At 42.1% G+C, this 23,319-nt stretch overlaps 1 protein-coding gene and 1 pseudogene across 2 annotated transcripts in view; one reads left to right on the forward strand and one right to left on the reverse strand.

Moving 5' to 3' along the window:
* The window catches only part of ARL15 (ADP ribosylation factor like GTPase 15), a 419,312-nt gene that overhangs the window by 360,311 nt on the left and 35,682 nt on the right, over positions 1-23,319 (reverse strand). The gene's annotated exons all lie outside the window — the stretch shown is intronic.
* Positions 1-23,319, forward strand: part of LOC133089504 (3-oxo-5-alpha-steroid 4-dehydrogenase 1-like) — a 104,485-nt pseudogene that overhangs the window by 67,563 nt on the left and 13,603 nt on the right.

The raw sequence follows: 23,319 nt of genomic DNA on the forward strand, positions 1-23,319 counted from the left end.
CCAGATTCTAGCTGTGTAACTACTTCTCAGGACATTGTGAATTACTAAAAATGAAATGTAAGTAAGGCTCTCTCCAGGTCAAGAAAAAAAAAATGGCCAAACTAAAACTAGCTTTTCTTAGATCTAGTGGGAAATGTGGAAGACAATACAGATTTATTTTTAAAAAAAAGAAAAAAAGCTTTTAATTTTGAAGTGTTTCCACCCTACGAAAGACAAAACACAAGCCTTCATTCCATGAGAGAGATGGTGGGAGCCTTGAGGAGGAGTAAATGGAAGCCACCCAAGAAAGTTTATGCATCAGATCTAATTGCCAGAACTGCTTAAACCCCCCATTTAAGAAGAAAGATCAACATGTATATTACTTATATCCTAAACATTAATCTCATTCATTTTTGGATATATAAGACATGAAGATTATTAACCCTGATTCAAGAAAGATACTTAAATGCCTCATTTCAAAAATGTTAAAACAATCCTTTTAGAACACATCCAAAAAACTACCAATTCTTCCTTCAAATCAACGCCTATAATTACTCTCATTTCTTATCCATTCTTAAAAGTCAAATTCCTGGTCTATCTTTTCTAGTCTTAATTGTTACAAGATGCTCATTGGCCCTGCCGAGTTCAAGAAGTGGAAGACATACAGATATAGTCTGTGTGTGTGTGTGTGTGTGTGTGTGTGTGAGGGAGAGAGAGAAAGAGACAGAGGACAAGGCAGACATTGTATGAAGTACTTCACATGTATAGTATTACCTCTTCTACTACTCAAAACACCCCTATGGAGGTAGGTGTGTTATTTTCTCCATTTTATAGACAAGGAAACTGAGACACAGATTAACTAATTTGCCTCCTCTCTTGTTGCTTGGTTTACTCCTGCATCTTCTTCCGGCTCTTACTGTAGAATTTCTCTGATGACCCCCGCCCCACACACTCTTTTTCTCACTGCTTTATAATCATCAGCGCTTTTATCACTATCTGATATTCCTGCATTTACTTGTTTACTTGCTACTTGTGGGCTTCCCCCACTAGAATGTAAGCTCCATGAAACCAGGGATTGCATGTGACTCATTACAACAGTGTCTGGCACATACTGCGTGCTCTGTAAATATTTGTGGAACTTCTCAAAGGCAGTGAGTTTGCCTTGTTCATTTCTGAATCCTGAGTACCTGGTACTGGTTGGGTATATGTTGAACTTAACGACTGTTCAAAGGAAATAAGTCATGGGATTAGATGAATTCATACCCCAAGTCAGGATGACAAGAGAAAAAGGCCAAGCATGGAACACTGGAGGACTGGTTATACTTAAAGAATGAGTGACAGGGCTTCCCTGGTGGTGCAGTGGTTAAGAATCCACCTGCCAGTGCAGGGGACGTGGGTTCTATCCCTGGTCCGGGAAGATCCCACATGCCATACAGCAACTAAGCCCATGCGCCACAACTACTGAGCCTGCGCTCTAGAGCCCGTGAGCCACAACTGCTGAGCCTGCGTGCCACAACTACGGAAGCCCACGTGCCGAGAGCCCGTGCTCCCCAACCAGAGAAGCCACTGCAATGAGAAGCCCGCGCACTGCAACGAAGACCCAATGCAGCCAAAAATAAATAAATAAATTTATTTTTTAAAAAAAAAGAATGAGTGACAGAAGAGCAACCAGTGGAGGAGACAGAGAAAAGGCAATCTAAGAATGAGGAGGAAAATGAGGACAGCTGTACTGCGGAAGCCGAAGCAGAGAAGCTCAACAGTGTCAAATGATGGCAAACAGAATAGGGGCTGAAAAGAAGTGGACACGTAAAAGATTAGCTGGACAGGGGTGGGAAAGCCATGGTCCAGTTGCGATTGGCTAACGGAGAAGTAGAAGTGGAACCGTCAGTGGACTAATCTCTCAGAAGTCTTTCAGTAAAAGGAAGAAAGAGTTAGGTGGGCAGTGCAGAGAAACAGCAGGGAAGAGTATTTTAGAATAGGAGAGACTGCAGTCAATAGATAAGACTCAGGAAAGATATGAGGATATGAAGACAACAGAGAAAAAAGTTCAAGAGGGAACTGGAAGAGCACAGTTAGCCAATCAGCCAGGGAAGGGAGCGGTGAAGGGGAGAGATAGGCAACAATATACAGGAACATTTGGAGGAGAGGAAAACGGAAGGATTCCTGTCTCTAGTTTCTCAGTGAAGGAGTCTGTGAGGCCGCTTGCTTCCTGAGCATAAAGGAGGAAGGAATGTGGTTGAAGTTCACAGATAATAAGAAAAGATCTTTAACAGCTGCAGGGGAAAGAAGCCTCCTTGTCTAGAGGCTACAGAGGGCCAAGCGGAGCTTGTAAATCATCAGTCTATATCAGACCCAGCCCATGGTTTCTGGCAAGCAGCACTTGGCAGTCTGCCAGGAGCAAAACAGAGATGGAGTGGCCAGGATTGGGGACTGGACCTGTGGAAAATATATCTGATGACTGGCCATGGGGGTTCCTAGCTGATCAGAAAAATAAAAGCAGCAGGTGTGGGTGGGGCTAAAATCACTAGACAACAGAAAAGAGATCAGCTTTTCGAAATCATCATCAGGATGAGAAACAAGTTTGATTCAAGTAAGTAAATGCCTGATTTTGCGGTCTCTGAAGTGGAAAGAACAAGGTTCAGTAACTTCTGAGGAGGAGACATGAAGGTCCCTAAGCAGAAGAGGGCTTGTGACCCTGGGGATCTTGGGGAGAGAAATGACGGTGGAAGGAGGAGCAATGTAGGGACATGGGTGGTACAGAGGGGCCAAAAAGATCTCAGATGGAGAGCTGGCTAGGGTTACTGAGGGACCACTGGAGATGGAGCAGGGTCCAGAAGTACTGGGGAGAGAGCCACACTGGCTGTGGAGTGGGCTGAACGTCCCTCTGCTAGGGTCCAAGGCCAAGCTTGCTCTGGAGAGCTCCAGAATTACCAGTGGGCACACAAAAGGTCACTGGGGCCACGATTCCAGCCTAGCTGAAACACAGTTCACTCTCTGAAATGAAACAAATTATAAAAGACAAGGTCTAACTTTGTCAGTGTTGGAAGTAGTTTAGTTTTACTATACTTAGTGATCTACCTTCAAAGACGGTTCCAACCAAAGGCTATATTAAGTTAAATCATTCTTTTTTCCAAATTATTGACCACAGCTTGAGAAAGCTAAAGAAACCTAACACTGCCAATTTGCACAGAAGCCTAGGAAGTGATTCACTTAAAACCCCCTCCCAATTTAGGCAAGAAAAGAAGAAAAGCAAACAATGATGTAAGGCTTTAATTAGTACCTCGCACTTTTTATGACAAAACACATACTTCAGAAGTTCTAAAGTGGCCAAAAAGACTCTTAAGCATGGTCTGAAGTAAAAAAGATAAACATCTATAGGCTTCTGACATTTAAGTATTTTCACTTAATTAACCCATGCTTTGCTGAGGATGCTTTTTCACATACATAATCACACTAAGGAAAGCCAAACTCCAAAATAATGGACTATTAACACTGATCAATACAAGTCTGTGATGTTTTCACTGCAGCACCCAGAGATGGCAAAACAAAACTGAGACAGACCTCTGATAAACTTTACGGTTGAAACTGCTATGGCATCTTATGTGCACCCTAATATGTTTCTAAAGTTTTAAAATTTTATACTTACAACTGTGGCTCTTAAAAGGGATGTTCTCAGGATCACCTGAGAAGCTTTTCCTAAATACCTCAGACCCACTGATTCAGAATCTCCAGGGATAGGAATTCCAACAAGAAGATTTTTTATCGTGTTCCTTGGTGTCTACCACGCTTTCCTGGTTAAGAACACCTGTAACATAATAAGGTAAACCCAGAGTGACCCCAGTTAAGAATACGATCAACTCTAAAGCAGTGGTTCTCAAGCTTGTCTGCACATTAGAATCACCTGGGGGAACATTTAACCCCCCCCCCCACCAATGCCTCGCCCACACCACAGACTGATTATGTCAGAATCTCTGCCGGTGAATCTGGCCACCGGCCTTTTTTAAAGCTACTCGTGCAATTCCAACAGCGGGTCAACACTGACAACCACTGAAGCAGCAGAGGGTAACTTCTACCCATTGTTTCATTTAAGTGCACACTGATGGTTTGTAATTGTATGCATGCAAAGAGCTGGCCCATGCAACTATCTGATGAATAGTAACTTATTATTCTCTGAATTTCTCCATATTGGAACAAAACAAATGGTACTGCACATTATCATCAAAATGCAGGCTAGTGCTGAGAAGCTACAGCCTGTCTGAGGCATCGGGCAGATCTCAGAAACCAAACTAACCGGCTGACAAACGTGCTAAGAAACTCCTAAGCGCTCTGAACATTCAGTAAAAGGTTTCTGCCACCACTCCAGGCAAAAGATGTACTAGTCTGGTAGTTAAGTAAAATTTTCTTTACAGAAGAGACTCGCATCAGTTAAGTCACTTTGTGTAAAGAAACAGTTCATTTCTTCAAACCCTTTCAGTTGCAAAAGAGCATCAGGAAAGTTCTAAAGTCCAGGTTTTTAGATGCTTTATGTTGCTCTTCAGAAGGAATACATTTTGCTGCTTAGAAACTCACCTATGCTTTTGCTCCCTGAACTTGCTGAGGTTCTAGTAAACAAAGCTTCAACAAAGACACCATCCTTTGAACCAAGTTTAAGCCTTCTCCACCAGTTTGGCCACTGAGAGGCTCCGTGTCAGGGGATGAGGGTCAATCAGGATTGGTCAGAGTGACGTGATGGATCAGAGAGCTGGGTCACACCCACTCCCACATGGTACCAAGAGCAGTGCCCAAGTAATCAACATAATCAACACCAGGAGGGGGAGTGGGGAGGGTCCGTAAGAAGGTTAAGAACTGATTGATTAAAAATAAAGTATCACCAAATGAAAATCTAAGCTCATTCAACTCAATACAAGCAGGTTCTTTGCCAAGCCACAAGAGAAAACTGAAGTAGGCTGATGTTAAAGTTATAGTTAATTATATAATTTAGATAAGGAATCAGTTTGTTTAAAAGTAGGACACATTATAAGTAATTGTATAAGGTTAAGCAAACAGTGAGATTATCAATACTTTTCTACAATAAAAGAACTTCCCCCAAATTCTGGCAATCTTTAAGCTAAAAGAACTTCCCAAATTTTGGTAATCTTTTAAGATCACCAACACATTTCTTAAGAAACAGGTCAATCTAGTATTGGGAGATGGAGACTAAGGGAAGGGCCAGGGCGGGGAGGAATACAGTCAGAAAAACTAGACTATCGTGTACAAATTTTCTACCAATTTTTTTTTTTTAAGTCTCCTGTGGATTAAATTAGGGATTGTCAAACACTGTTCCCAGGGAACAGTGATACTCTGTGTCTTGAAGAGAGGTATTCTGCTACCCAAAATCAGATCATGAAGTTCCCTTGCCAACTAGCAGAGGGGAAAAGTTAACAAGATTATTCAAGATGTGCTTACCTTTTTTAACCTTAGGTACTTGCTGTATAGCATGTCTACACCAGCCTCTGTTATATAAGGAATCTGATTTAATATAAGATTATATAATTAGTTATTTGAAGCTTCCCCCCACCCCCAACATTCTGGAGTGTCACAGAAAGAATGTCATAACTTCTAGGGGCTCTGTTAGTACTAAATGAGTTTGAGGTCCAATTAGAGCAATAGTATGGAGTCTGTATTTTTGTTTCTGACTCATCTTAACATATAAGTTATAAAGAACTTGACAGGAGAAAAGTAACAGCATCTTTTAGTACAATGGTTCTAAATCACAAAGACCCTCGTGATGGTTTTGCATGAAAGGCCCTTGCAAAATATTTCTGATCCACAGTGCCTAGCTTGCTGTTTGACACATAGTAGGTACTTAGTAGTTCGTCCTGAGGATGGAGACATGTGAACAGATACGTATGTCCTTAAGTTACTTGGCCTGCGTGGCCTTGCTTTCCTCATCTGGAAAAGATCAAGATGGCAGGGGGTGGGGGTCAGACGGGGGGAGTTAAGTGTTGTCACAAAATTGATTGTTTCTGCAAAATGTAACAGGAACTTGTCATTTGCAAATCATCTTAGTACAGGATGCTTTTTGCATTAGAGCACGTTGTGCTCTTCCTTCTATTCTGAACACTAGCCACATTCAAGTTCCTTTCCAGTCTTGCACAACTCTTTGCCTGCCTTTCAAAATCCTCACCCCAGCCCTGTCATGATTTGCATGTGTTTCTATCATGTCTGTTTAGAGACAGGATCTGGAAAGAAAAGTGAACCATGATCTTGAGCCAATTATGGTCAGGACCTTGTAACCTTGTTTTCACTACTCGAATCTTCAATTCTAGGAATTTATGTTCCCAGGAAAAGACTAGCTACTGACATGGACCCATATATAATTACTTTAGATAATTTTCCAAACTCTAATCCAAATCATTTTTCTTATTCTTGCACTTACTCTTTGTTTTAATGGCTGGCAAGGGAAGTGTTAAATTACTTAAACAAGGGAGCCATTAGACTGAGGTGGCTTAAATGCCTGAGTAGCCTCCATAAGCAAACGTAAGCCTGAAATGCTTCAAAATCAAAACCTAAGGTCAGCTGATCATAATCAGTCAACCAGGTTTTCCGAAAAAAATGCAACCACTTAAACTATAGCCAATCAAATCATTTCCTTGTTTTGCTTGTGCCTCTTTTCTATAAAAGCCTTCCCCCAGTCCCTGTTGGTGGAGCGCTCCTAACAACTTCTGGTTTGGTGCTGCCCAATTCAAATCAGTAAGCGCTCAAATAAACTCTTCAAGTTTTTAATGTGCCTCAGTTTATCTTTTAACAGATGTTAAAAAGAAATGTGACAGAAACAAAAGGTAATGTAAAGAGTTTAAAATATGCTAATCACCCTATAAATGCATGGAAAAATTCAACTCACTAGTAAAAGTTCAAATTAAAAATCACTATTAGTTTGATAAAAGATATTTTAAAAATTAACACAATTTTATCTTAGGTGGTAAAGATTTTGTTTTGTTTCCCTTTATAGTATCTAGACTTGAGATAAGGAGGTCTACAAGAGGGCAATCCCTTGCATGCCTATCTGAAGTGCAAAGTGTATGTTTCTGGAAGGATACTAGTAAAACATATTGGGGAGGAAAAAAAACCTTCAAATGGTCCATACCTTTGACTCAGTAATTTCACATCTAGGAACTTATATTACAGAACTAATCATAGATGTTTATATTAGAAATGAGTTACTGCCTATCCTGTCCATAACCCCATTAGGGCAATCCCACCCCAAACCAAGGCCCAGCAGACTGATCCAGGGGCAAGTCCTTCACCCAAGAGGGACTCAGCCAACACCCGACTTGTGACCTGAGCTAGAAAATAACTGGGCCAAATTCCTCTCTGTTAGGAATTCTTATTTGGGCACTAAATCATCCTTGTAGGCTTTGGATCTAAGGGGCTATGAGCCAGGGTCAGGACCAGTGACCGTGTGGAGCCAACTTCAACATAAATAAGCAGCTAAGTTGTTTGATTCATATTTGTAACAATCATGTATTTAATTTCAAAATTAGAAAGAACTGCCAAAATTTTTGGTAAGAAATAACCCAAGTATCTGGTTGCTTGGCAGTGAAGAAGCTACTGGTTTCCTGTTCGTAAAAAACCTGCCCCCTTTCTAAGCCCACATAAAGTAAGGGCCTCCAGCAAAACAGGGATAGGTACTTGTTTTCAGACCACAATTGTTGGTTTCTTCTCTCCCGTTGGTTTCTTTTCAGAGCTGTATATAAACTCAGGAGTATTGACTTACATTATTTGCTGCCAGAATAATAACACCTTGTATTTGCAAAACATACTTCTGTGGAGGTAGGGGAACTGTTCGTAGACATCAGCTAAGTCAGCCAGAATGTCAGAACGACAGGCTGCTGGTGCTTAACGCACTTCAGAAATCAACCCATCCTCCTACCGCAGATGGATACTCACAGAGGGGCATCAAACTTTTATTTTATATTCATGTATTATTTCTAGCTAGCCCCATTTAAAACAAAAAGGATCTGAAGCCGCTTACAATTAAAGGGAAAATTGGGATGTTGGGAAAAGAATAATTACAAATTTTTAAAGAGGTATGCTCTAGGAGCATCTACCTTCTCTTGGAAGTCCTGGATCACAAACTGATCCTAAATCCAAACATAATTCCCACACTATTCCCAGAATAGCTCCAGAATACACAAACTCCCACGGCACTTGAACTCTGGCTTGGGCCAGAGTCTCCAAGGCAGCTCAAGATCCTCTGGAACAAAGGAAAGCCACTCAGATCAGAAGTGGGGTGGAGGGACAGGGGGCTTGAGATGCAAAGCCCAGGTTCACCCTAAGAGTCAGTGATCAAGCCAGAGCTGCTGAGAAGCATCAGGACCGCAGGCCCAAAGGACCCACCCAGAGCCCCCTTGGGCCAAGATGAGGTGGGTAGAGGGCGGCACGGCGGTAGGATGGGAAAGCCACGAGGCCAGAAGTAGCTGTCACGGACTCCGCAGGGCACACATCTTTTGAGACATAAAGAACCATACAGACCAGTCCAAAGGGGAATGGCAATACTATACTCAGGCCAGGCAGCGACCTCAACCCTCAATTTCCAGTGGAGACACAGTCCCCGACTCCTGCCAAGCTCTGCTCTCAGCTGTGAGTTCAGGCCAGGGTGGCCTACAAGGGATGGGGCGATCATACAGAGGGAGCCTAACAGAGTGCAACTGGGCTAGCTCAGAGCCAACCCCCACACCCATCACGAATCTAAACAAGGCGCAGAAAGCATGGCGTGACCCAGTGAGTACTCACACATCTGAACAGGCAGGGCCACACTCCCCTACCACCACCGCCAACACACACACACACACACACACATGCACACGCACATACACACACACACTCTTAACTTTGGGGTTGGCTGCTGTCAAACAGTTCTGTTATCAATTCCTGATTATTCATGCAAGAGGCATAGATACCTAAGTAAACTAAAAAACTACTGATCATCCTAAACCATTTCTTTCCAGGATTAAAAATGTGATTTTGCAGCAACTCAATATTTCTGTTGATTCACTTACCCTACACATCTCCTCCTTCCCAACACTGATATTAGTTGAAATTCTCTGAAATGGACTGAAAGGGAAATCTAAACATAGGTTAGAGGTGACTGAGACCTAATCTAAATCTAAACGGCCCAGGATCTTAACAGGCTTTCAGAGTTAAGAGGTTATACATAGCCAGACATTCAAAAATCAACTGTATCTTATACACTGCAAGGGAGGTAAATGACTACAATAAATCTTATCTCAGAGAAACAACAAACATATAGAATGACCGAGTAATCTGCTCTCTGACAAACAGAACAAACGGTAGTGTATAACATTATAATATGTTCTTAACAACATCACAATTACAACATTGCTTTTAGTTAGCAAAATGCTTTCTCACTCCAGGCCAGCAACCAGACTGTAATGCAGATACCAAACATTAACCAAAAAAAAAAAAAAAAAAAAAAAAATCACAGAAAAGGCTGCCTACCCAGAACACCCTTAGAGTTTCCACCCCCTTGACTGGTACAAGTGACTCAGTTACTACAGACACACAAAAATGTGACAAGTGCTAGAATTTATTCTGCAGTCTGAAATCATTTCCCCAAATGAACCAACATGTGCTGGCTTTCAAGTTTGATGCAAACCTTTGCTCAAGACCTGGAGGGGAGGAAAGGCCTAACGCACTCCCTCAGCCATCCCACCACGAGATGCCCGGTATGGCCACCCTTAATGTCACCCCTTCTGAATGTGCTCCCCTGTGTTCTGCACTCTTCTCCCTACACTCTTCCCACCCCCACCCAGAGCTGCCCAGAGGTACAAGACAAACCACGTTTCTCTACACAGAAAGGGAAGAAGAGCAAGTGTGGTTCCTCCAACTCCAATTCCCATGGTCCCATCCTTATCTCAGGATAGCTGGCGCTCTCACAACCCATGCAGTTTTATCTTCATGGTCATAACTACACAGATACCAAGCTACCACTCCCTCTTTGACATCAGATTCATTACAATGAATTCCAGAACTCCAAATTGTTTTCTTTAGAGATGTGTAAAGGTACTATCTGCTTCTTCTGAGTCTGGTCTCTCACCTTTGGAAGCCCAGGAACTAATTAAAGACTCAAACAAGTCTCAAAGTAGACACAAATGCCAAAAGAACAACAGGGCTCTGGTTAAGCTGACTTACTACTTAATAAAAATCCTCCTGATTTCAACCCATATTTGAGAAAATTCCTTATAAAATGCACATTTTCCCTGTCTTAGAGGGGCAGGGTGCTCTAAACAGGATGAAACTCAGGTTGTTGTCAAACCTGAGACTCTGACAATGACTCAAGGGTCATCCTTCTGGACACAGAATCATAGAGTTGGATGAAACTTGCAGGTGCCATAGTCAAACCCCTTGTTTTACAAACGGGGATCCCAAGCTCAGGAGAGATGAAGAAATGTGCCCCCAATCATATAATCATCACTTTTCAATGTATCCCAATCTGAGTCATCGATTAATGACACTCCCCAATTCCCCCAAATCACCCAAGCCCGGTACTTGGAATGCAGCCTAGTTAATGAGTAAACCCTGGGCTTCTCTGCATAGGCCTTAGCAGTATGAGCCAAAGAAAAAAGTTTACCTGTTTCTCATCTCACCTCCTGGAGGGTGACAGGCCATAGGAAGCAAGACCTGCTCTCATGGGCTGGGAGTGAGGGGCTGCAGAGGGAAAACAGTGTTTCCCGGGTCAGAAGGTAACTCCAACATGACTTCCCTACGGACCCAACAGGAGCGCATCACAGTGTCACTGGGTCATTAACAACACAGCATTGCCAGTCACATCCATCCTGTGGGAGAATGCCTGGACCGTGATGACGTGTGGGAGGCAACACTTGCTTCTTGCCAACTACACCCATTAATAGACCTCATTGTTATTTCAAAATGCCTGGTGTTTATGGTTCACAATCCAGTTGGACCACATGATTTAACAAGTTAGATTTGATAAGATGTCCCACCATGTTCAAATTTATCAAGCTAACCCAGAAGGGCCTTCCAGAATAATCAGTTGTATGGCTGTTAGCACAACTGACACCGTCTAGGACCCGTACACTTCCTCCTGTCCTTCCACTGACCCTACCTCGGGCTGTACCGTGAGGTAAATCACTTCTCTGTTGTCAAGGGCTTTATAGTTAATAGATACTGTTTAATAAACATTACGACCAAGTGGCGTCTATGCTCTGTTAGTCCCCAAACAATGATGAAGACCTTCACTGACATACTCTCAGCACCCACAAGACTAGTTGCACATTCATACATCTTGACTTAGGAATGCACTTCCAGTTTCCTAGCACATACCCCCATACCCTGGGCTAACTTTAAAATTGTCCCAGTGCCCCCTCGGCGGTGCAGAGTGCAGCTGCGAATGCCTCCAATCACTGCCCACCTGATCCAGACCCCGCCCTGTAAGTTATCCTATAAGAAACTGAGCCATTGATTATATGGAGCTGCCTAGTTTTTCGGTCTCAATCTACTTTCTCATTTCAGTGGGCACTTTTCATTCCCTCCATCCTCCAATATCAGTAGTTCCCTCAAAGGGTCAGGACGCTGTCTTACCTCTAGAGTCTAGCACTTTAATTGACATACAGTAGATACTCAATAGATATTAGTCAAATTGAACTGGTCCTATGTTGGTTATGGAAATATTGGGACTAAATATGCAAAAAAACCAGAGAACTTCAATAGACTGGGTTTTAATTTATTACATTTGTAATCATACAGCATATGCACTGAAAATATCCACTCTAGTTCTCTTTTACATAGCAGAAAACAGGCTCAGGACAGGTAAGTGAATATCCCATATTTACCTGTTACACAGGTTACAAAGCTGGACCCCACCCCCTTCTCTCTCTTATACACACACACACACACATACACACACACACACACCATTACTACCACCTCTTTTTAGGGAAAATAGGAAGTCATTTGCTCTTATCATCTAGGAATGAACAAGCAAAAATTCCAATGAGACTCTAGTTAATTGGATTCCCAATCAAATTGAGGTTTCACATTAATGTGTCCCAGAGGTTAATGTGCTATGTTTAAATTAATAGTGTAATAAATTAAATTAATACTTAATGTGCTACATTTATCCATGATATTGCATGTTTTCAATACAAGGTCTCCCTTGAAAATCATTAAGTCAATAGAAGAATGTGTACTCTGAGATGAAAGCTTACATGCATGTTAAGGGCCATTTCGTTTCAGGATCTGCTATCTCAACCTCTTTCATTTAAGAAATCTATTTTCCAACAAACCTTTCTATACATAAAACATCCATCTCCCACACACAATCCTAAATTTAAATGGATATTCCTGCCTCTCTTCAACAACCTTTTTTTTTTTTTCCCTAAGATTTAAGCCACCATCTAAGCTTCTGGTTTCGATGCTGCTTTACAAATGAGGCTGGATTCACAAGAAGCAGAATTAGGGGTGATTTTTAGTGAGAATTTCATTCAAACTTATCATTTTCAGAAGAGAATAGCAAGGCCCAGATTATAAAATATTTTGCCCAACATTATTCAAGTAAACAGCAGGGCCTAAATCAGAATGTGCCTTTGCAATCCACAAATCTGCCTGCCTTTATGGCATTGATTTTTAGACTCTCAAAGGACTAGTACCGAGAAACTGTCTCTTCCCTAAAACATGACCAAACCCCAGTAATCTATTTTCATTCCTTCGTTAATAACCATATTCCTATTTCATATTCCATGTCTAGACTGCTAGGTTTTGTTCTTTCTTCCCATGACAGCAATTATTTTCTCCTATCTCTAATAAGTAAAATAATGGTAAAGTATACTGATCTTTCCCTCCTGCCAGCAAAGCTGAGAGCCCCTTCTTGTACTCTTCATGTGAGCTCATTAAAATGAACATTTTTAAAATTCTAAATCTGTTAAAAGTTTTATCAAAGTTCTACATTAGCTTACTTTCCCCCCCCAACACACATACATGCAAAATTCAGTTTGTGATCCTTTCAAATTAGAAGTTTAGACAGGAAATTAGATGATGAAATTCAGCAAAATGAACAGGCACTTTAATTCCTCTTGCCGGGCACCAGCAACAGAAAGTAGCATTTGGGAACATGATGGACATAACGGGAGTCATTGGGCAGTAAAACTTCTGGCTTATCTTTTCCTCTAGGTTGAATTCATGTGATGGGGTGGAAAAACAGGATAACAATATAGCAAATTTTCCACACTGCTGCCTACAATTGTTGGGGAAATGTTAAGGCAGAGATTACAGGACCAATGGCATAGCACTGTGTTTTTTTTGTTTTTTGTTTTAAACATTAATCATAGGCTAAAGTGAATTATGCATTTATAGAAACTAAAAGCACAGAAAAATTCTCATATTAACGATTTTGTGATAACCCAACTATAACTAACAGTTTGCATTTTGAACCTGTACCAGATAAAGCTGAAGAATGGTAGTTGAAATGTCCCAGTTAACCTACCATTGTCACTGTTAATAAATAAAACAAGACTAGAGAGCATCCAAATATAATGAAGCATATTTTGTTAAAAAATTTTTCTACCTCCACAGCAATGACAGAAAAAAAGGAACCACAATTTTTAAAAGACAAAGACTAAAGGGAAAAGGTAGTATTTTAATCATGGAGTATAAAATAATAAGATGAATGCATGCTTCCTAGCCCACTGTCCAGAACCTAGAATCACATTGTGACTTATCAATGTTATTTTTAGTGACCAGCTGACAATTTGAGTGTATTTGCCTTCAATTTTGTTGAAAGCGAAGAACTGAAAATGACTTAACTGGTCATATTAGAGTTGTTCACTTCCTCAACACCATATTTTGAATTTTTCCTTTGTTTTGTGCCCTGCAGGTTTTTATATCTCAGGCCAATGCACCATGAAAAGACTCAGAAGTGAGAGCAGTGGCTTCTCTCTTAACTGGAAGTAGGGTAGTTGTGAAAGGGGGCGTGATAGAAGAATTTATATAGATGGACACTGATTTCCTTAACAACCATCTCAATGCTAGCATACCTCTTAGAATGTCTTTGTGTATCCCAGGGGCAGGTATTACCAATTCCAACCCACTGATTGGAGCTCTGTTCATGCATTCATTCACTCCAAAAATATTCTCTGAGCGCCTGCAACATGTCAGGCACTTATCTAGGTACTGGAGGTACAACAGTGAACGAAACAAGTAAGACTCCCTGCCTTCACGGACCTTCCAAGTCAGAGTGCACAATCTGTGAAATGTGTGATTGGTGCTATAGCCAGAGCTGCCCGAGCCTCCTGGAGTCTGGGCAAAGCTCTCTCTTCTCCCCAACCCAAAGAACCATATACCTATTCAGTCAATGCATAGTTATTGAGCACCAACCACACGCCAGAGCCCTAGCTAAACTCAAAGGAATACAGAGGACACAGACTGATTCTCCAATATACAATAAGCATAAAGCCTCTCATTCAGATTCACTTTGTGTAATATTCTAAGTCAATGTTTAAATAAACTTGAGTTCTACAAAACAAAGACCAAATGATCACCAGGGTCAATTATATTCTTCTCTATATACATAATATTAATCTATTCGCTCTGCTTAAAATCTAAAACACAGTTGTGTTCCCAAATTATATTGGATGTAAGTAAACCATATCCTTGATAGTGACTGCATTCTAAAATAATTTTTAATCCTTGACAAAAACAAGTTATTTTCCCTATCAAGACAAAAGTACTAGTCCTAAGGACTAAACACTAAACATTTGTCAAGAAAACAAAGTCAGGACTTCCCTGATGGTCCAATGGTTGAGACTCCGTGCTCCCAATGCAGTGGGCCCGGGTTCCATCCCTGGTCAGGGAACTAGATCCCACATGCCGGAACTAAGATCCCACCTGCTGCAACTAAGACCCGGCAGAGACAAATAAATAAATAAATATTAAAAAAAGAAGAAGAACAACAACAGAAAAAACTTTAAAAAAACAAAAAAAGAAAACAAAGTCAACCATCTGTGAAAAGAGACAACATAAAAATACGCATTTCCTAGGGTGGAAATTTCCATCAACCAGACACACTCTTGTTAAGGACCACCATGTCATTTATATTGGGAAATATTAAACATTCTAAGTTCCTAAGTTAAATGATTCTACACGTTTATCAAGAACAGAGCCCCTCCACCTAACCACACAGCTACAATTGATAATAACCAAACGAAGCTCTCCAAAAGGCCTTTGTAAAGAATGATCCCCATGTAACTAGTCAATTTTCTACTGCCTCTTTTTTGTGTTGCCTTTTAAATCAGGATATCTACAGTCAAGAAATGAGAAATATTATACTTCATAAATAAAGTTGAGTTAACAGAGAATATATAATTAGAATGTCTTCTCCACTCGTGATAATAGATTTGCAGTTATAGCCACTATTTCATACCGTTAAGCCTTGAAAGTGAAGGCAGCTAGCAGAGTGAGAACGGGCATTTACAGCAAACAGAGCACACCCTGAAAGCGGAACTCTTAACTCTGCTTTCAACCGCGCAACAGCCTAACCAAGAGAACAACCTGGAATAGACTATATTGTTTATTAACACTGTAACCCAAATGAAGGAAAACACTCTCTAAGGTTCCATCTAGATCAAAATACCCCAAGTCAAAAAAAAAAAAAAAAAAAATTTCTGAAACTTCAGCAAGCCATATTGAATTTAGATAGTCCCTTGCCTGACCTCAAAATACGGTACAAAGTTATAATGAAACGATATAATACAGATTATGTCGTAAATGCATAAAGGATACTATAGCCTCTAAATAGGGTATAGTCTGTGAATTCTGGGTAAAGCCAGAAAATATCAGCCCCAGATTTAGGTTAATTATAAATTTTAAAAAATATATCAATCACCAATGATAAGATAAATTGGCATCATGTACCCCTAATAAGATGCAATGAGGATACGATGTCACCTCCATAATATTCCTGCCAAAACTTTTTAACATGAGTCTAATAATGATGGAACAGTTACACAGGTCTAAACTGAAAGACGTTCTGCAAAATAACTGGCCTGGCCCTTTCAGAAATGTCTTTGAATAAAAGACAAAAATAAAGAGAAAATATTAAGAAACTACTCTAAATTCAACGAAGTCATATTGAACATCTACTGCCTGGAGGGTAGTAAAGTGTGTTGGGTAAGGGTTTAGAATTCAGCATAAATCCACTCAAATTCTAGCTCCAAATCCTGTCTCCACCATGTGGAAAAGACATTTAAGCACACTATGCCCCTGTTGTCTCTCTATCAAATGAGGAGAATAATAGCGCCTTCTTCACAAGATTGTAGAGAATTAAATGATTTCACCTATAAAGGCCTTAGCACACTTAGTAAGTGCTCAGTAAATGTCAGTGGTGATAAATAATGATGTTGGTGGTAAAGAACCATCAGATGCTGGGGGTAAAGGGAGAAACAGAATGACAGGGTCACCGCCCTCGGTGAGCTTACAGTTAGAGGAAAATTAACAGGAAATTCTAAGACTGTGAAATACAGGTACTTTGGCTGGTGAAAGACTCTAGAGTGCAAAGAAAGGGACACCTTAGAAAGAGCATTTAATCCAGGTATTGGAGGTCATGGAGGGCTTCCCAGAAGAGGTGACAGCTCACCATTCCAGGATGAGAGGATAGCACGTACAAAGTGCTGGAAGTAAAAAAGAGAACAGACCAAGAGCTGAAGATAGATGAGTATGCCTGGAATACACAATGCTGGAGGTGGAAGAGGAGATAGAGAGAGAAGGCTAAATGGACAAGCAGGGCCAACCCATGCAGGGCACCTTATAAACTTTGTTAAGGATTCTGGGCTTTAACTTAAGAGCAATGGGAGGCTACTGAGCCGTTTACAGCATAAGCAGATATGCATTTCACAGTTATGCTGATTACAGAAGGGAGAAGTGGATTGAGAGGGGGCAAGATTGGAAAGGGATGACCAGCTAGGAGGAGACCGTTAGGGTTTTCCAGGCAAAAAATGGTGGTGCTAGAACCTGGGTAATAGCAGCAAAGAGGAGAGATGACTAGGATGGGAGAGGTCCAACCCTGGGGACCGATAAGATGATGAGGCCAGGGAGAGCTGAGGACTGAGTTCAGCTCCTGGCGCGGCCGCTGGATGGGCTGCTGCGCCAGTCACGGAGAAAGGAAGCAGGGGCCATGAGCGGGTTTGGGGTGGAAAGAGAGTGGGGTCAGTCTGGGTCAGACTCAGCGTGAAGGGCCACCCGAGTGGAGCTGTGCTGGAGTCACAAAGGTCTGCAGCAGACAAGCCTTGATGGTGAGAGGAAAGGATACATTCTACATTCCCCAGAATAAAACACCTAAACCAAACAGATTTTATCTTGTTCTTATATGGGCTCCAATTTCAAAAGCTGACTAAAAAAAAAAAAAAAAGTATGGCATTCCTGTCAATCTCACACATTTCATGGTGTAACTCTCTTACTGTATAAACAGAGAGTAGGATGGATATTTGTGGCTCTCAACAAGTTCATTAAACCTCAAACTTTAAATCCCCCTGCCAGGAAAGTTAGCAACATTAGCCAGATATTCTTGCTCTACTTGAGCACATTATTTTGTTTATTAAAGAAAGCAAGCAATCATCAACTCTCACCTCCTAGGTTATAACGCATATAACCCTCCACTTACACCCTTCAAAGTAAAACTGTCAAAATACAAAGGTACACTAACCACATGTGTCTGTGCACAGAAGTACATATAATATGCTGATATTTGTAAATAAAATACTAGATTTGATCTTGGCCCATAAAGCTTCAGTTATCCATCCAACCAGAAGGCGGACTTGTCACAAACACAAAATCACTCTTGTTGCCCCACTAGGTGCTCATTCTCCGTGTGCACTGGCAATGGCTACCGGCAATGCTGACTCTCCTCCACACCTTCCTCAGGGTGTACCGCCCTGTCTGAAGCTGAAGCGCAGATCAATTTGCCTTCGCTTATTTCCTCATGAGACAGCAAATTGTCCCCCAATGTCCATTCTCTTCTCCCCGTTAGGAATAGAACCCCCAGAGTCTTAGCTCCTCACCAGAGACCCCATGTCCAAGCCTCTCCTGCAGTGACACAGTCATGTGACTCAACTTCCGGGACTTGGGAGGTGAGGGGAAGTGTGTAGAACTTCCAGGTCACACCCAGAAAGGGAACTGCTTGGCCTCCGTTCCTCTTTCCCGAACAACTAACAGACACGGGAGTGGTGAGCTGTCTTCAACCTGCACAGGAGCAGAATAAACTAGGCAATGGAAGAACATGCTAGAAGGAGCCCGAGTCCCTAAAGGACTCATGGAGCAAAGGGCTAGATTCCAAACTGACTACCAGCTTAGAATCTGATATGAAATAGAAACTTAACTCTGCTTAAGCCACTGTTATTTTGATCTTCACTAAAACAGCCAAACCAATAACTTAATTCATTTGCGTTCCATTAAGGTCTCCAATTATGCTGAATTTCTTCAATTAATGTGTGCCTCCCTTTGTCTTGGAGCTTTTCATTTCTTTATTAGGACTGCAGACATCTCAGCATCCCACACAATTTACAATAAATATTTAAGCTGGAGCCTTCAAGGAGCACAAAAAACAGGGACAGTCAACACCACTCCTCTCCACATGGTCATGTATTAAAGCTGCTCTTTAGTTTGTTCCCAGAGCAAAGACTTGGCAGAGCCCATAGGCGGGACTGCCAGTCTATCTGACATATTTAACCTTGGTGTTTTACTGACGATAACATCCTAAACCCGGCATCAGGACTTGCCTACCTTGATTTCCTTTTCCTCCAGGAATGATGACAGATTTTACTGAGTCCTCTATACTTTCTTCTTTGGTGCCTGTGGTACACAGCATGCTGCTTCCCTTCCCCTCCTCCATGAGATGTCCATGTCCTAATCCTCAAAACCCATGACTATGTTACCTTACGTGGCAAAAAGGGGGCGTCACAGGTGTGATTAAGTTAAGGATCTTGAGATGGGAATGGGAAGGGTGGCCTGGATTATCCAGGTGTGCCCAATTTAATCACTAGGGTCCTCATAAAGAGAGAGAGAATTATTAGACGTGTTAGAGAAGATGTGATGACAGAAACAGAGATGTGACAAATGGAGAAGCTGAAGTGATGCCACTGCTAGAAGCGGGCCAAGAGCAAAGGAATACAGGCAGCCACCAAAGGTAAGGATCAGACTGTCCTCTAGAGCCTCCAGAAAGAACGCAGCCCTGCCAACGTCTTGGTTTTAGCCCAGTGAGACCCACTTCAGACTTCTGACCTTCAGAATGATAAAAGAATAAATATATGTTGTTTTAAGCTACTAAATTTGTGGTAATTTGTCTCAGCAGCAAAAGGAAACAAATACAGTGTCCTTACAAGTGGCACTACATGTAAAAACTCAAAGTTTAGGGCAGGATTTGTTCAGACTTAAAGAGCTAGATTAAAATAAGTTTTAATAATATACAATATTACTAATAGTATTATTAATAATGATATACAACTGTTGTGCCACTTATTCTAATAGGTAGCCCTCTCTGCCCCTTCCTTAAAAAAAAAAAGTCACAGAAGTTGAATATGGGGCTTCCCTGGTGGCGCAGTGGTTGAGAATCTGCCTGCCAATGCAGGGGACACGGGTTCGAGCCCTGGTCTGGGAGGATCCCACATGCCGCGGAGCAACTAGGCCCGTGAGCCACAACTACTGAGCCTGCGCGTCTGGAGCCTGTGCTCCGCAACAAGAGAGGCCACAATAGTGAGAGGCCCGCGCACCGCGATGAAGAGTGGCCCCCGCTTGCTACAACTAGAGAAAGCCCTCGCACAGAAACGAAGACCCAACACAGCCATAAATAAATAAATAAATAAACAAACAAACAAACAAACCCAAAGTTTAAAAAAAAAAATGTATAAAAAAGAAGTTGAATATGAGCATTGTGTGGCAGGTACAAGCAAATGTTACAGCTAGATAAAAGGATAATCACTACCCCCTACTGAATGCATCTGTATCTCAGGATGAATCTACATGCCATTTTCACAAACTCTGTTATTGTTCTAAAGGATGTATGTTTTCTCTGCTAGTAAAACAGCATTTGATACTTTCTGCAAAGTCAAAAGAAGAATTTAAAGAGTTTTAAAAGCTCTTATTATTAACCAAAATCACTAGCCACACACAATATTTTACTGCTATTATTTAGTTCAAATCTCATTCATCACTAGATCGAATTTTAGTTCATGCAGGGGTTGGGTACGGAGAGGCAACAATCAGCCCACAGGGTCCGTGTGCTTCAAACAGTACCATCCTGGAGGAGGCAAGATTAACTGGCCCAGCTTCATTCATCTCGGCCTCCGAGCTTTCAGTTTTGACCAAAGGGGTTCGCACTCCAACAAGGAAGGTGGCTAGATGCTCAAATGACCACTCCAACCCTCACCCCGCTTCCAGCCACCACCAGCTGGTTGTCCACCACGGTGCTCTGGCTCTGATAACAGTAACAGTTCCCAACTCAGAGACGTCTGGGAACAACTGCAAGTCCCTTTGAGGGCATTTACCCTGACATTCCAAAGGGAAGTCCTAAACTATGCCCTAGCATGCCCTCTAGCCCAGAGTTAATCCACACCTGACTGCCAAAGGTTCATTTCAAGATCACTTTCTCAAGTATGGCCTGTTGCCATTGCTCGAACTTCAAAAAAACCATAGACCCACAGTTGTGATGTAAACTCTTGGCCTGGACTTACTTCCCCTTCTTCTTCCTGACCAGAACCCAGTGAATGTTGTTTAATACCCAAAATAGTCTAGATTCACATAACAGGTCTTCTTTTGTTTCAAAAACTAAATTACCTCTTTGTAAGACGTCACGGTATCACATTTGAGAGAACACACACTCTGTCCTGTGCTACATGGCACAGGAAAGGGAGTTATCTCCTCAGAGCAGATGCTTCATCTAAAGACCTTTTTCTGTTTTGCTCTGTTTCAATTTGTCCTAGCATTTGGGTTTGGGAACGGCTATCACTCCATCACTGATAGTGCGTAAGTTTCTCTACCCACGCCTTAAGATCCCTGCCTAGAAAACTGAGGTAGGATTTGTTTTCTTCAGCTTCCTGAGTTAAGGCACTCTAAACAAGCATCATTTCCTTTCGATGTCTAGAGAAAGCTCTGTCCACTCCAAACACTGGAGAGAAAAGTGGATGTCATGCAAAGGACAGCCTTTGTTTTCTCTGAGTAATGGTTTTTATTAAACTGTTTAATATTTAAGGTTCAGTATGCACTCACCTGCATACAACACATTTACTTTTTTTTTTTTTAATAAATTTCTTTATTTTATTTATTTATTTTTGGCTGTGTTGGGTCTTTGTTGCTGCGAGCAGGCTTTTCTCTAGTTGCGGCGAGCAGGGGCTACTCTTTTTTGCGGTGTGCAGGCTTCTCATTGTGGTGGCTTCTCTTGTTGTGGAGCACGGGCTCTAGGTGTGCAGGCTTCAGCAGTTAAGGCACGCGGGCTCAGTAGTTGTGGCTCGTGGGCTCTACAGCGCAGGCTCAGTAGTTGTGGCACACGGGCTTAGTTGCTCCGCGGCACGTGGAATCTTCCCAGACCAGGGCTCGAACCCATGTCCCCTGCGTTGGCAGGCGGATTCTTAACCACTGCACCACCAGGGAGGCCCAACACATTTACTTTTATACCTTGGAAGTTTTCAGCGTGTCTGTCCTGTATACATTCCATTTTGGTCTTGGCTCATTTCAGATTACGGATCCCAAATACGTAAGAAGTACGGCTTTTCTCTCCTTAGTTAAGTGCTTAATCAGCTGCTTTTTACCAACGTTAGAGGCATATAGAAGTAAAAGTCATGTCAACTACCTATCACCATCATCTCAGACATTGACCCATAATCTTTAGTTTCCTCCTCTACTTTGTTTTACTTAAAACTTAGCATTTCTTTTCAACAGGTACTACTAAGTTTTTCATGTGTGTTTATGTTCTTTATTTACAATTCACAAGATTTTTTTTCCCCTCCCTGTTTTAGTCTGCTTGGGCTGCTATAACAAATTATGATAGAATGGGTGGCTTAAACGACAGATATTTCTCACAGTTTTAGAGTTAGAAGTCCGAGATCAGGGTGCCAGCACAGCCGGGTTCTGGTAAGAGCTCTTTCCCTGGCTCACGGAAGGCTGCCTTCCTGATTCACAGCACAGAGAAAGAGAGAGAGCAAACCCTCTGATGTCTCTTCTAAGGGCTAATCCCCTCACAAGGACCCCACCCCCTCACGACTGTATCTAAACCTAATTTCCTCCCAAAGGCCCCATCTCCAAACACCATCACACTGCGGGTTAGGGCTTCGACATGTGAATTCCGGGTAGGAGGACAAATCTCTCCACAGCGCTCTCCTTTAGGGACAATTTTCGTCTGCCTTGGAATTAGTCCACAGCAAGAGCTTCTTCATTAAATAAGCAGAGACGAGCACCTGCACGATCCCAGGCCCAGGCTAAGTGCTAGGTAATCGAGGATGACCAAGCACCATCCCTGACATCAACAGTCCCGGTGTTCTCAGGTTCTAGTGGTAAATACACTGTTGTGTGGACTCCCCGTGGTGCCCACACTCAGATCTCCCGTCTAGAGAAGCACAGCCGGCCGACAGCCTCGAGCGGCCACACCTGCAGGCGTTCGTGCTGAGGCGGTACTTCTGCTGGGCTGCTGCCAGCCAGGGCCCGGGCACTCGGAGGTCCTGGAGTCGGGCCTTTCCTGCGCATCACGGGACCCCTCAAACAGGCAGCTTTGCTCAAGGAGGTCCCGCCAGCCCAAGCAAGACTTCCGCGGAACCGCACTGCAGTGTAAAGCTCCTCCTCCCTGGTCGTCCTCCTTCCCGCTCTCCTTCCACAGGACTCAGACACGCAGCATGGTCTGAAGGCTCTCCCTACTCCCTCCTGTTCCCTCCTCCCTCCTGTTCCCTCCTCCTCATCCTTCACTGACATTTCTCTAATTTTTCCCCGGCACTCCTAATTCCAATTTGGCGTCTGCTTCCCAGAGGACCCCACCCCCCATCAACAACAACAACAAAAATACTAACAAAGTAACTTCAGATAAACAACAGAAAACATGTCTAGCCCCAAGTAATCTATTCATCTAACTGGGGATAAATATCACCCAATTTTGTTTTGAGATGGCAAATATCACATACAAAATCCAGCATCTTGAGGGAAAACATAAAATACATAAAAAGATACTCAGCTGAGACAAGCAGCTAATACAAGTGAGAAAAGGAATAAAGAAAATGTGCTTTTTTTAAGTTCAAACTAAGGCAAAACTGAAAACGGTGTTCACACCAATGTAACTGAACAGATAGCTAC

Source organism: Eubalaena glacialis, chromosome 4, assembly GCF_028564815.1.
Source record: "Eubalaena glacialis isolate mEubGla1 chromosome 4, mEubGla1.1.hap2.+ XY, whole genome shotgun sequence".
In the NCBI taxonomy this organism is placed as follows: Eukaryota; Metazoa; Chordata; class Mammalia; order Artiodactyla; family Balaenidae; genus Eubalaena; species Eubalaena glacialis.